This window comes from Schistocerca piceifrons, chromosome 4 (assembly GCF_021461385.2).
Source record: "Schistocerca piceifrons isolate TAMUIC-IGC-003096 chromosome 4, iqSchPice1.1, whole genome shotgun sequence".
Taxonomy (NCBI): domain Eukaryota; kingdom Metazoa; phylum Arthropoda; class Insecta; order Orthoptera; family Acrididae; genus Schistocerca; species Schistocerca piceifrons.
Genome location: NC_060141.1, coordinates 302,875,024 through 302,890,202, shown reverse-complemented (window position 1 = coordinate 302,890,202; position 15,179 = coordinate 302,875,024). Strand labels below are relative to the sequence as shown.

Here is a 15,179-nt window from a genome sequence, read left to right as displayed (position 1 = left end):
TCAAATAAGATAGTATGAATTTTTAAAACGTATCAAGCACATGTAGAAACTGACACAAAATTCAGTGAATTAAGAACTATACATGGAGTTTGGTGGAACTATGGATGTATGGACTTTTGGTTGTCAATAAGACATGACAACTCAATAACAGATTGTGCATACGAAACTTTACTGAATTTATCTAGTGTTTTTTTTTTTTTTAAATACATCGTAATTGCGTCATTGCATAGTGCACCATGGACAAATTTGGTCATAAGCGAGTGGATGAGGCATTACGATCTTTAAGGAAGCGTAAATATTCAGATACAAAACACTGGGACGCTGCAGAATAACTTAATATGCTAACAGACCGAGTGACAAAGCGTGAAACTCATGTCCACTTAAGAGCAGGTAGGATTACAACATGGACAAATATGCACATGTGTCACATAATCAGTCTGAGAGCACACAAACACAACATATATCGATACCTAGACAAAAAATTAAAACAATCAGCGAAAGTCTCGAGGATATAAACGCCCAAGCAGAAATTCACACTAGGAACTTAACTCAAAATTCAAGAGGAACATTCAACCGATTAACACAACATTCAAGAAATTCTGAAATGCAATCAATACATTAGCTGCAAGGGTTGTGAGCACTGGAAACACGAAAACTGATGAAGGAAAGGAAAAAAAAAACAACTAGTCTGAGAATAAAAGTTACATACTGTTTCGAAGTCTGATTAGTGAACAACGACGTGTCAACCACAACGACAAAACGCAAACCAGTGAGGCACTTAAGTCGATTCTACAGGAATTAAGATTGCTAAGAGCATGGCAGTTGGAGAGAGGACTGTCTCTCAGAGAAACGTTTAATCCTCTTAATGAAACTTCTCATTGAGTCACAACGCTAATGATCAGTACAAATAATTAAGAAGCAGCAGTTCACTATTTCATTAAATGTCCCAGTGAATTCATGACACATGAAACATATGGAGTCACAGGGAAGAACTACATATTGTGGATGTATTACTTGTGTTACCAAGCACACAGTAGTGGTTGGGAATATAGAATTTGAAAGAACATCTTGTCTACCAAATACAATATTCTTAAAAACTTTTAAGCATTTCGACTATTTAATGAAAGATTTAAAAATGTAGGCAGAAACAGTGTGTATGACTAATATACAAAGGAAAAAAACAATTCCCCAACAGGGCGAGTAACAAGCCCACACATTGAGAAACACAAAAAAAACATTAAACCAGCGTATCAGAAACATAGTGATGTACTTGTATTTAGGTTCAGCAGAAAAAATGAACACCTCATCTTTGCAGTATACATATTAAGATGATCCCAAAAAATTAGTAGAACGATTAAGACTACTTGCATTGTCAGCCACTGCAGGAAATACTGCTCATATGAACGAACCTCTTCAAGCATTTCAGAGCTTACAGAAAGACTATTTTAAAATAGCTATGGAGACAGTGAAGTAATCCACAAACACCCATTCAAAACATTCCCATATAGGTCTGTTATTATACAAGACTTGGATGACTTAATGGCAGGTGCATCTTGCACATATGAAACAATACTCACAAGAGAATAAAAGTTTCTAAACGTTACAATGGATATTTCAAAGCAGTACTGGAGCAATTTGGTACATAACACCATGCAATATACTCCTATATGAAAGCAAGTAATGCATAATGTTTGAACAGCAAGATAAAAAATCCATATGTGGATGTGCTTCAATCTCACAGGTCATACAAATTAACTGAAGTTCTGGCAATTGCCAACATGGCGGATACTGGGCTGTTTTTCAGCAAAATACAAGTAAAAAACTGTTTGTCCCACATCCATAAAAGAAAAAATCGGAACAATAACAAACAGAGTAGAAAGGCAGCTGTAGCATCCAATTATCTGTCAGTGTTGTAACCATGTACTGAATGAAAATTAAAAGACATATTACGCTAACTGAATATGGGTGAAATCCTGAAACACCTGTCTGCTTAAATAAAGCTACATAGCAAAGTGGCTGGATGCTGTACTTACTAAAATAATACAATCCACAACCATGGATCTCAGCAGCCAGTAAAGCGGATAAATGACAAGTGACATTCGTTATAATGAGATTCTAAATATTGCATACAGTCATATTAAAATGCTGGAATCACGTAAACACAAATTTAATGTGTGTGATTTGGGATGTATTTCAAAATACAAGACTACATTTGAGAAATCATACTGTATGTACATAACTGATCAAAACATATTTACAGTATTTAAGATGCAACAGGCAATCCCACAGACTTACATTTTAAAGGACAGCAGAGGTAACGAAATACCAGGAAGTTTCTACACTGAAGAAACAGAGAAACACTGAAGTGGATGTGTTTCTCGTAGTGCGTGCATGAGGCATCGACGGAATGAGATGTTGGTTAGAGGACTAGATTTTCCTACATTACACAACAGCTGGGTTTATGTCAAAGAAATAGTATACAACAAGGTCCACAAACCTTCAAATCATATAGTATGCATGGTAAGAAGTACATCATATGTGGTAGTGTCAGTATTCCTGACAATCTGCCTGTAGAATTGCACATTCCAACATATAATTTTTGTGGGCTGGGAGCAATTCTGGGAAAATGGCTAGCACATGGTGATAGAGGAATTAACCTGTTGCATAAAAATCTTGCTGAGGACATGATATTGCACAAGGAAATATCAGTTGTAGATCGAATATTAACTGATAAAGCGAAGTGAATACATGCCAGAAGAGATACTGTTATAGGACAACATATTGCTGCATTTTCCATCTTCCATCGATAAAACAAAACTTAAATTGCACATGGCAAATTGCACAGTCATCATTGTGAGCATCTCAACATGCTGTGAAGTAGAAAAGAAGACTGGTTAAAATGTCATGGGTTCTACCAATATCTCTGACAGCATGTGAAACACTTCCATTAGTAGTTCGTACACTGGCAAGACTTTCAGATGCTGTGTCATTAGCTGGAGGAACAGCAGGCAACATCCAAACAGTGAAAACATGCTCACAGTTAGCCTGAAGAGGAAAAACGACACAACAGGATGATGGAATCTGCGGCTACTGGAGAAAGATTATATTTAAAACCATACTAGCACAGACTGGGGTTTTTCATTAGCAATGAACAACAACAAAAATCTCTAGCTACACTACCCAACAGAATGTTCACAAATACCAAACTGCTTAAATACGTCATAAAGTTCTGGTTCCTAAGATTTTTTGGGGTGTTTATTTGAAATACATTGCCTAAGTTTACGTGGAAATCGAAAGAACATGGAATTGTAAATTTAGATGTTGTAGAAAGACCTTAAACTTTCTCGGTAGTATACATTAAAAAAACTGAAATATCATCTACTGCTTAGAATTATTTGGTGACCTATGTGCAGTTGGAGAATTATGTTACTACTTTACAAACAATCTTGTTTCCTACAATTCATACTACCAAAAACTCACCACATGTGTAGACAATTGCTGACACTACCAAAAACTAAGTGCATGTGTGGACAATCATGTTTCACATTGCCTATGACATTTACAAATAAGCAGAAAAGAATTACATACAAAAAATCTATCATTACATTACACCTCCATTCATTGTTTGAGCTTTAGGTGTGATGCATACACTCTGACCTTAAAACGACTATCTTTAGTTCTCTGTGCTAAATGACTTCCACTAATTTAAGCCAACGATATTGGCTTGTTGCATTGATTGGTTTGGAAACCTACAAAAACTTTGAGAATATAACATCATCAAAGTGTAAAGTATGTCATGAAAGTGGTAAAGTTATGCAAATACTGTGTTATGCATACATTATTGATAATCTAACCACATGCTTGAAACAGTTCATTAAAAGTATTGCAATAACTGCAGATGTCAATATGCCTAACACTGAATCAAGATCAGTAAATGAGAGTAGACTTTGAATAGCAAGGTTCTGTGGGACTCCTTTCAGGTGTCTCAAAGAAATAACGTTCAAAACTATATCTTGATGAATTTGATAAGTCAGCTCAACCAGTACACATACTGTCAATTGACACAATTCATGTCAGATGCAATATTACAATGAATTCATATGTCAGTGACAAATTTATTCACACAGTCCATAGATTCTTACATACATTTGGTTTTGGCTATAACATCGTTGAGATACCAGCCAATGCCATGTACCTTCTAGTATCTGTTCAGACATTAGACAATCGCAAGTTGAATATTGTAGACCAAGAGGAACATTTCATGTTTCACAGTGAAGTAATCGTTATATACTTGAAACGTTGTTAGGATACAGTATAAAACAAGTACATGAAACAATCAGTGTAGCACTACGCAGCAGAAACACAATGTATTAATACTGAAGAACTACAGCTTCATTAAATCATTAGGCTGAAACCAGGCAATGACTTCACTTGATGTGTGAAGTAGACTGTGATTAACAGGATGTATAGCAAGAATATTTCGAGCACAAACCTTTTGCTTCAGCTGTGTTTAATAACAGTCATGAAATTAGAATCCTCATTCATCACTGGGATGCTTTCCTAATTCCAAGCAACAGTTTCCTACATTTGGAACCAAAATTTGTAAAAACAAGTGGAACTCTCACAAGAAGACCATGTAATGCCTTCACACTCCTGTTTCACGAAATAAAATACGAACTGAGTGTCGTTGTAATCAACCAAACAACAAATCTTGGGACAGTGTCAACCCTTAAAATATATGTTTCCGCAACTGAACATCAGCAATTCAGAAAATGTCGGATCCTTCATGGAACAAGGAGGCCCAACACTGATAAACTAATACAAATGCTCTAGCACATGTGTCCCACTCAGACTGTTAATAGGATATTCTGAAGATGTGAAATGTGTTCTCATCAGTAAAAAATAGGAACTCATTCTGGTACAAAATGCAACAAACAGCAATGCTTAAAATCAAGGAATGGCTCCCCATGAAGAGAATTAAGTTGTGATTAATAAACTTCTACGGAAGATGGGTCATATTTCAGCAGCCAATAACAAGCAGTTAAAGCTGCAACAGATGTTAGGTGTAAGAGTTCTACTGCTTTTAACTTTCCATTCCTGGGAAATGTTTCTGTACTCTGTATTACCGACCATTTCGGAAAACACGGCGTATTACAACAGAATTTCAATTAGAAATGCCTCAATTCGTCATGTTCACACCACATACTGACAGGATGACGAATCCAAAACTGATTCTAGGAAATTCGAAGCTTGCCAACTAATTAACATTGAAGTTTACTTTAAGTCAGAGTCCTTGATAATTTAAAACAGGATTTGATAACGATCACTGCTTGCTCTTCGATATGTACATAAGGTTTTGCTCTTCTTACTGTAATGTACTACAAAAGCATTAAGACTCATACTCAGTCCATGGGAATTTAAGTAGTGATCACACACTGTTAGACTACCCAAAACAGAATGAATCTGTAAAATTGGGTTCCGCCGATGTCTGTGTAGAATTCAAAGCTTCTGAAAACTTCCCATCAAACACAGCAGCATATGCATTAATTCTGCATGACTGAAGTATATTATACACAACTCATAGGAAATGTACACATACTTCCATAAATGTGTGGGTGTAGCAGCACCTCCACCAAAATATTTCATAATGGTATTCCAAATGGTAGTCCAAATATCGTTACTGATACTCAAGTTTTCTACAATGAATGTAGACAAATCATACTGAAGAATATATTGTGTGTTGTATTCTTATTGCAGTCTCCACAAACGCTGCACAGAAACCAGAGATGTGAAATGCAACCAGGCGTAGCAACGATATGGTTGACATTTAATTACTACAGAATACAATGGAACAATCTCAGGATAGCATATAGTGATATGACGACAACACAAGGGATCTTCAATTATGGGTACAACTGCAACTGTAAAATTTCGTGAGAAAGCTTCATGGGTACGCATTACTTACAAACATGCTGAAATACAGAACTTGAGGACTATGGGTGTATTTCACTCCACCTTCTGAAGAATAATAAGAAGAATGAAAGTGAGACCTATTCACACTTTAAGCTGATGACGAATGATTTTATTTTTCATAGAAAACGATGTCATATTACACACTGCAACCTTATGCTTCAGCCCTGCATGTGCACTACTACTCTCAGAGCCACCTCCAACGTGACTGTTAAATTCTTATTCCCCATCACGCCCATGACAGTTGCACACACACACACATATATATATAAGAGAAGTTTCACAGCTTGTTCATCCATAGTTTCCATGATAAATCAGAAGAGCCGTTGCAGCTAACATGAAAAATTCTTACTGTTTTCTTTGCTCTGTCTCTTCTGGCTTGCAAGAAAATTTTTAAAAAAGAAGTATGGTGTGTAAGTACATAATATATGTATGATATTTATAGATTTATAAACATGCTAGTGAAACACATGAGAAACTTTTAATATCCCATCCCAATGAGTGAGCAACAAAGTTAAACATCAAACAGAGTAAACACATTTTAGGTATAAACAGTAACAATTATTGCACTGTGTAATTATCAATGGGAAGAAATAGTTACACTCAAAATATGCTTTACTTATATGTATTTCTTGCTTCTTGCACAATGTCAAAGGTAGGGTTCGTTATGTGATGACAAACACATTTCTTTGCCTTTTTCATTATTTGTTAACATCAGATCAGCTGTTCATGACAAATTCCACAGACAAATCAGAGCAATGACAATCATCTTAAAATGATTGGTGTATCATCTTTCAGATCAAAAGCGAAACACAGATTCTCATAATTGGTGCACAATGGTTATATTATAATCCCACATTTCCCTGTAAGAATTTTAATGAAACAGGAACTTTTTAATTCCAATAATTTTATAATAATTAGCATATTTTTGACAAAAGTACACATTTTTAGAAACCTGAGAATTAAGGTTACAAGAATATACTCATAGTATTTGCTATTCAAATCTTATTCAACTTCACAAAAGAATTTGCTAGGATGTGTAAGTTTTCGTCATCAATAAGCAGCAAAATAAATTATTTTTGGAAAAGAAAAATTGTTCTTTCGAACATGGAGAAAAGGCATTTCTGATTCAGGTGTGTTGAGACTAACATAAATTAGTTTTACTTGAGTAGAAATTTTAAGCAACTACATGTTTTGTAGGTATGACAATTTTATCACTTTTTAAATGAAATATTTTTAATAGAACTAACTACACTATTACAACCAGAAAACTAATAACTAAGTACTCAATAATAATGTTTAACGTGGAATAACTTTAATAAAATTTTGACAATTTCTGGAACATATTTATTACAAATGATTCAAATGGCTCTGAGTACCATGGGACTCAATGTCTGAGGTCATCAGTCCCCTAGAACTTAAAACTACTTAAACCTAACTAACCTAAGGACATCACACACATCCATGCCGGAGGCAGGATTCAAACCTGCGACCATAGCGACTGTAGCGCCTAGAACCGTTCGGCCACCCTGGCCAGCTATTTATTACACATTACATATTTAGTAGATATAACCACAGAAATATACAGTGTCATTGGGATCATTTGTCCCCCTTTCGATTCTAATTACTTCCTTTATTTTGAAATATTTTACTTGGTGATAAACAGTTAAACACATGTGGTGTACTTGACTATGGCTCAAAACGTATACGTCTGTTACCTACAAACATGCTTAATGAAATAATTACATATATGTTTTCACATGCATCACAAAATTCAGGGATGTTAGTATTGGAAAATTTTATAAACACTGTTATCGGTTATTGCAGAAATGGAAATTTAACAATCCCCCCTTACCCCCTCTCTCCAAGTGACATTTCAAATTTCAGGACACTGCAAAATATGTGAGACAGAATCTTGGGATTTCAATTACCGTATATGGCCTGGAGAAGCAAGATATGCCTGATAAGCATGACGTACAGAAGAAGAAGAAGAAGAAGAAGGAGGAGGAGGAGGAGGAGGATACCAAGCATAAGGTTGCTGGAAGTCTCCACTATTTCCCATTCACAGGAATCTTGCCGATATATTGCTGATCTCTGATGGCACTAAGCAACATTACTACTGAAGCAAAAATTGCCTGACGACTTTTACACGAACAATCAGTCGAACGAGGCACGAGTTGTGTAGAACGGTTGCTGACTTGCTCTACCAAGTATCGTCTACATCTACATCGATACCCTGCAAATCACATTTACATGCCTGGTAGAGGGTTCATCGATCCACGTTCACAATTCTCTATTATTCCAATCTCGTATAGCGCGCGGAAAGAATGAACACCTATATCTTTCCGTACGAGTTCTGATTTCCCATATTTTATCGTGATGATCGTTCCGCCCTATGTAGGTCGGTGTCAACAAAATATTTTCGCATTCGGAGGAGAAAGTTGGTGATTGGAATTTCGTGACAAGATTCCGTCGCAACGAAAAACGCCTTTCTTTTAATGATTTCGAGCCCAAATCTTGTATCATTTCTGTGACACTCTTCCCATATTTCGCAATAATACAATGCTGCCTTTCTTTGAACTTTTTCGATGTACTCCGTCAGTCCTACCTGGTAAGGATTCCACACTGCGCAGCAGTATTGTAAAAGAGGACGGACAAGCGTAGTGTAGGCAGTCTCCTTAGTAGGTCTGTTACATTTCCTAAATGTCCTGCCAATAAAATGCAGCCTTTGGTCTGCCTTCCCCACAACATTTTCTCTGTGTTCTTTCCAATTTAAGTTGTTCGAAATTGTAATACCTAGGTATTTAGTTGAATTTACGGCTTTTCTACTAGACTGATTTATCATGCAGCCGAAGTTTAACGAGTTCCTTTTAGCACTCATGTGGATGACCTCACACTTTTCGTTATTTAGGGTCAACTGCGACTTCTCGCACCATTCAGGTATCTTTTCTAAATCGTTTTGCAGTTTGTTTTGATCTTCTGATGACTTTATTAGTCGATAAACGACAGCGTCATCTGCAAACAACCGAAGACGGCTGCTCAGATTGTCTCCCAAATCGTTTATATATACAAGGAACAGCAAAGGGCCTATAACATTACCATGGAGAACGCCTGAAATCACTTCTGTTTTACTTGATGACTTTCCGTCGATCACTACGAACTGTGACCTCTCTGACAGGAAATCGCAAATCCAGTCACATAACTGAGACGATATTCCGTAAGCACGCAATTTTACTACAAGCCGCTTGTGTAGTACAGCGTCAAAAGCCTTCCGGAAATCCAGGAATACGGAATCGATCTGAAATCCCTTATCAATAACACTCAGCACTTCACGTGAATAAAGAGCTAGTTGTGTTGCACAGGAACGATGTTTTCTAAACCCATCTACATCTACATTTATACTCCGCAAGCGGAGGGCACTTTACGTGCCACTGTCATTACCTCCTTTTCCTGTTCCACTCGCGTATGGTTCGCGGGAAGAACGACTGCCGGAAAGCCTCCGTGTGTCAACAGACCGTTTCCTTTGAGGTAATTCATAATGTTCGAACACAATATGTTCTAAAATCCTGCTGCATATCGACGTTAACGATATGGACCTGGAATTGGTGGATTACTCCTACTACCTTTCTTGAATATTGGTGTGACCTGTGCAACTTTCCACTCTCTGGATACGGATATTTCGTCGAGCGAACGGTTGTATATGATTGTTAACTATGGAGCTTATGCATCGGCATACTCCGAAAGGAACCTAATTGGTATAAAGTCTGGACCAGAAGATTTGCTTTTATTAAGTGATTTGAGTTGCTTCACTACTCCGAGGATATTTACTTTTACGTTACTCATGTTGTCAGCTGTACTCGATTCGAATTCTGGAATATTTACTTCGTCTTCCTTTGTGAAGGCATTTCGGAATGCTGTGTTTAGTAAATCTGCTTTAGCAGCACTGTCTTCGATAGTATCTCCATTGGTATCGCGCAGAGAAGGCATAACGTATCTGTAGAATGACTACCGACATGAAAAAGTTCTTAAACATAAGAATTCTAACCACAAGGAAGGAGTACCATTTGTGGAATATGCAGACTCTAAACGCCATCTTGTTCCTGTGGCAGTATCTGGGCGGGTGACCCCATTGCTTCACATACAGTCCTAAAAAGCAACATACAGGTTGTATGTTCATATGACTCCAACTGTACCTGTTTTAAATACCATAATGGAGAAAAATCATGTAAAATGGTTACTCTGTGAGGCTGAAATCTTGCAGAGGAAGTCGAGGAAATCTGCAATCTATATTACCATCATTTCTTACTACTACACATAAAGCTCAATTGAAGTATAATAAATTTGTGAATTGTCACATTTGTGCGCTGTCATTTATAAATAATGAACGCAACCAGAGTGACAAGCTCCTGCATCATATCCCTTATCTTCCACAACTGCAGTGGGTATGATGTTCCCTTCATTATTGAAAATTTGATCTGTTTTGGTCTGAACAATGACTGGGTTAGTGTCCGGAATACATTTCGTTTTTGGAGAGGGTAACCAACATTTAATGCTGTGCTTCCCGGATTTGTTAAATTTTTTGCAGGAGGCACTTCAGAAACTCGGTGAAACACTGCATCACAAGGATATGCACCTCCCATGAGCAGCAGATACCAATTATGTTATAAGCCAGCCCATTCCTAAGAAAGGGCTCTTCCTATATGAATATCTGGACTGAGTAGGAAGAGTCTGTAGACTGTGCACTCTGAAGTAAACTTACAGACAATGCCGTAACTGATACAGAATATGAGCACAGAGCATGTTTTTGACAAGAATTTAATAATATAATTTAGGGATATGCAAGGCTTTACGTGGAAAAATATGTACTACTCCTTGCAGATATATTAAAGCAGTTCTGCAGTGTGTGTCTGAGAATATACAGTCTGAGTCATGTCCACTACTACACAGCACCTGGGCTGTTGTAGGACACAATGCTCAAAACCACACGTGTCAAACTCGAGTTTTTAACTGATGTTGGCATATCACTGTTCTTTAACTGTAGGATTCATGGAAGCCTTTGCCAATGTATTAATAGAGATGCTGAGACAAATAACTCACAAATGGGTAAATTGTACTACAGCACCATCGATTCAAGTTGCATCCTGTACTTGAATGTTAACAATTTATATGGGTTCGCCATAACAATTATTACATATCGGACCCTTTTTTTTGCCTAAGCGTGCTAAAACCGATAGAATGAATGTTTCAACCGTCCACATAATTCTGATGTAGCATATTAGACTTTGCGTATCCTAACAGTTTGGATGATGAGCACAGTGATTTGCTGCCATGTCCAGAGCACGAAGTTCTGCAACATGGTTCCCTCCTCAATCTTATGATAAAGTTGGGGGATAGAAAGAGATACGCTATACCTTATAAGACTCTCCAGCAATGCTTCAATTTGGGTACAGAACTGACTAGCGTCTCAGCTTTGTTATCCAATTCAACCAGAAACCCTAGTTGAAGTCTAAAGACCGGTAACAGATCATCCATGATGTGTGGATTTGAGACATATTTATGTAAATTAAAGTGTAACGCGATTTTTGCAAAATAGTTGACAATATTCGAAAACTTAGTGGCATTAAATTAATCAGACATTGGGATGAATGTTAGAGGGCAGATAGTGGATCGTCAAGCCAAATTTTAAATGAACTAAGATCTTCCACGAAGAATTTGTGGCTCTGGAAATGGAAATGGTTACAATACACTTCACACAACCTGCTTATCTTGGTATGTATGTGCTGGATCTATCTATGGTTCCAAGACTGAACTTCAGACACACCTGGAGATCAACCAACAAGCCACGGACATTTGTGTAATGGGGGACAGAATTTGTTAAATAGACTTATGTATTACTATGGACACAGTTTTTCCTAAAATAATAAAATTAACTACCACTAATGCAACTACTACTACTACTACTGCTACTACTACTATTGCTGCTGCTACTGCTACTACTACAACTACTACTACTAATCACTTGCAAATGTTGTCATTACCACTAACTGAACCTACACTAGGCCAAGCCAAGCCAAAATAACAATAGTAAAAATTCACTGTTATAAACGCGTACCTTATTATTCAAACTTTGATGAGGATTTCGCTGCATTCGGAAGAGTTTCGTTTTTTAAGAACCACGCTGTACAGATCTTCACATGTCATTTTCAAATTCATCTGAACAAAAGTCTTGACTTTCACAAGTTCAACAGACAATCTAGCATCTGTCCATAACACATTCATTACACTAAACACTCGTTCAACATAGAATGAAATTTTCACTCTACAGCGGAATGTGCGCTGATATGAAACTTCCTGGCAGATTAAAACTGTGTGCCGGACCGAGACTCGAACTCGGGACCTTTGCCTTTTCGCGGGCAAGTGCTCTATCGACTGAGCTACCCAAGCACGACTCACGCCCCGTCCTCACAGCTTTACTTCTGCCAGTACCTCGTCTCCTACCTTCCAAACTTTACAGAAGCTCTCCTGCGAACCTTGCACAACTAGCACTCCTGAAAGAAAGGATATTGCGGAGACATGGCTTGCCAAAGCCTGGGGGATGTTTCTAGAATGAAATTTTCACTCTACCGCGGAGTGTGCGCTGATATGAAACTTCCTGGCAGATTAAAACTGTGTACCGGACCGAGACTCGAACTCGGGACCTTTGCGCATACTCCGCTGTTGAGTGAAAATTTCATTCTAGAAACATCCCCCAGGCTGTGGCTAAGCCATGTCTCCGCAGTATCCTTTCTTTCAGGAGTGCTAGTTGTGCAAGGTTCGCAGGAGAGCTTCTGTAAAGTTTGGAAGGTAGGAGACGAGGTACTGGCAGAAGTAAAACTGTGAGGACGGGGCGTGAGTCGTGCTTGGGTAGCTCAGTCGGTAGAGCATTTGCCCGCGAAAGGCAAAGGTCCCGAGTTCGAGTCTCGGTCCGGCACACAGTGTTAATCTGCCAGGAAGTTTCACTCGTTCAACATGCTTGTGAGGACATGCTGCACTATTTTGAACAAATATGGTGCATCTACTCTTTCGAAAAACTCACTCCATACTTTACAATTATATCCCACCTATCAAGATTTGATACCACAAATTACAAAACAGGAAACTGTTGATACAGTTTGGTTCCATCGAAACTAATTTTCATTTCTTTCCCACGTTTGTCAGGCCATTAAATGAAAACAGTTTTGATTCATATAAATTTAGTATGGATACAGTCTTATAAAATTGCCATTCTCACTAAAGATGTACCATTCATAAAGATTTTTAATAATCTGTCATGGACAATAATGCACTCGATTACTAGCATATGTTTTTCTTCTTCTGCAAAGCGTCCTAAAGACATATTAACTTCAAATCCATAAAACTTATTCTCCTTACAACCCTTTTATTTGATTCTTCACTTCCAGCATAACCTCATGAACATCTATGAAAAGTGTGTCCTCTTTTTACAAAAGTCTAATTGGTCCAGAAAATTGTAAAGCTGCTTTTATCACACTGGTAGCGTTCGTGAGTAAATGTTTATTTGATCTTGTTGAGAGCTAATACATTCACAAATTGGGGGAGGGATTCTTTTTCTTCGTCCCATGTTACGAAATACATCTTTAAAACTCGCCACCTGTTAACAAGATGCTCCACAACTGACTGCAAAGGTAATCATGTGTCGCAACATTTCAAGTTGAGCAAACTCGCAAAATGTTTGTGGTTCATAGGAATTTTTTGATGATATTGTAAGGACTGAAGAGATTTTAAGAACTAGACTTTCTACGTCATATTTTAAAAGCCTGAATTCAAATTTAGCATAATTGTGTAATATATAACAACAACAATTGACGTTGTATAAGTTTGAGTTTTATTTTTTTAATCTACCAACGGCAGAATAATGTTTGCCGAAATTAACTGAGACTTCGTTTGCTGAATAAGGAACACTGTTTAGTGTTACATCATTTTCCAATAAAATAAATTTAAACTTATCTGAAATGGTTCTCGTTTATTTGAAATGGCTTCTGCAGATTCGTTTACATTTTCATAGAAATCAAGAACTTAGTTTCATTTTCCATTATCTTTGGAGAAGTACGTTATAACTATTCGGTAGTATTTCTTCTGAACCTATTGGAGATGGAAAATTTTGCTTTAATTTGCTTATTAGCTTCTCTTTAGCATAAAATAGAAGCCAATTTTTTACTAATGCCTCACTTTCAGTTCAGCTACATCTTACTTTCGTTGCGACACAGGTGTCACTGAAAACATGTGGATGTAACTTATTACCACAATCTTCAGTAATGTAAGGACGGTGGTATTTTACACCGCGATAAGTCAAAGTTAATTCCACTGCATTCCAATCTTCTGCAAAATATTGCTTTGGCAAGAAGCTAAGATGAGACTGATTTTTCTTTTTTGTGATAATATTTGCTTTGTGTCGTCCTGATTGTAAATGTTCCTTCGCAGCCTTCATGCTGCTATATTCACCAGTAAGTTAGATACTGTTTATTCTGCCTTTTTATATACACTCATCATTATCAATTTTTTGGAACCACTCTTTATGATTTTCGTCCTACAACCATTCTTCGAGGAATGAACTTAGATATCATCTCTTCCTTTCGCTGTTATTACTCACTATTCTGAATTTCGAGAGCTAGTCTAGTCACACATGATCCGAGACGATGAATGAACGAACACCAAAAATAGACATTGCCAGTTGACATGTTGCCGTAACTTATCAGTGTTTCGTTAACAATGTGCTAGCCGAACATTACAGACGCAACCATCAAAAGTCGTCAGAATAAGAATAAAAACGTAGCGTTTTGTTACAGTAAGTAATTAACAGTCTAACAAAATTATCCAAAATGATCAATGAGTAAGGTCACATTCAACCCGTAGATTATGTCGCTGGGCGGTACACCAGGAGAATTCGTTCCACACCCAGGTACTCCTCAAGATGCCCGGAGATCTGGCAGCCTTGGCTCTATCAAAGCTGCACGTATACTGTTCATATTATGAGTTTGCAAAAACTCAATTTCAAGACATCAAGTTGCTTTATATGGATGCAAACACCTTCGTTTACTGAGCGAAGGCTGTGAGCTGTATCAGGTGACACCCTGATGCGTTTAACACGTCTGGATATGAAACTGACAACCTGTAGAGTATAAAACTGTCCTACATACGGTTATCAGATTGAA

General features: G+C 37.3%; 1 protein-coding gene and 1 non-coding gene across 3 annotated transcripts in view; one reads left to right on the top strand and one right to left on the bottom strand.

Moving 5' to 3' along the window:
• The window catches only part of LOC124795005 (UDP-glycosyltransferase UGT5-like), a 154,091-nt gene that overhangs the window by 39,965 nt on the left and 98,947 nt on the right, over positions 1 to 15,179 (bottom strand). The gene's annotated exons all lie outside the window — the stretch shown is intronic.
• Trnas-cga lies at positions 12,867 to 12,941 on the top strand. The gene has a single exon. It is a non-coding gene; the product is annotated as a tRNA-Ser (tRNA).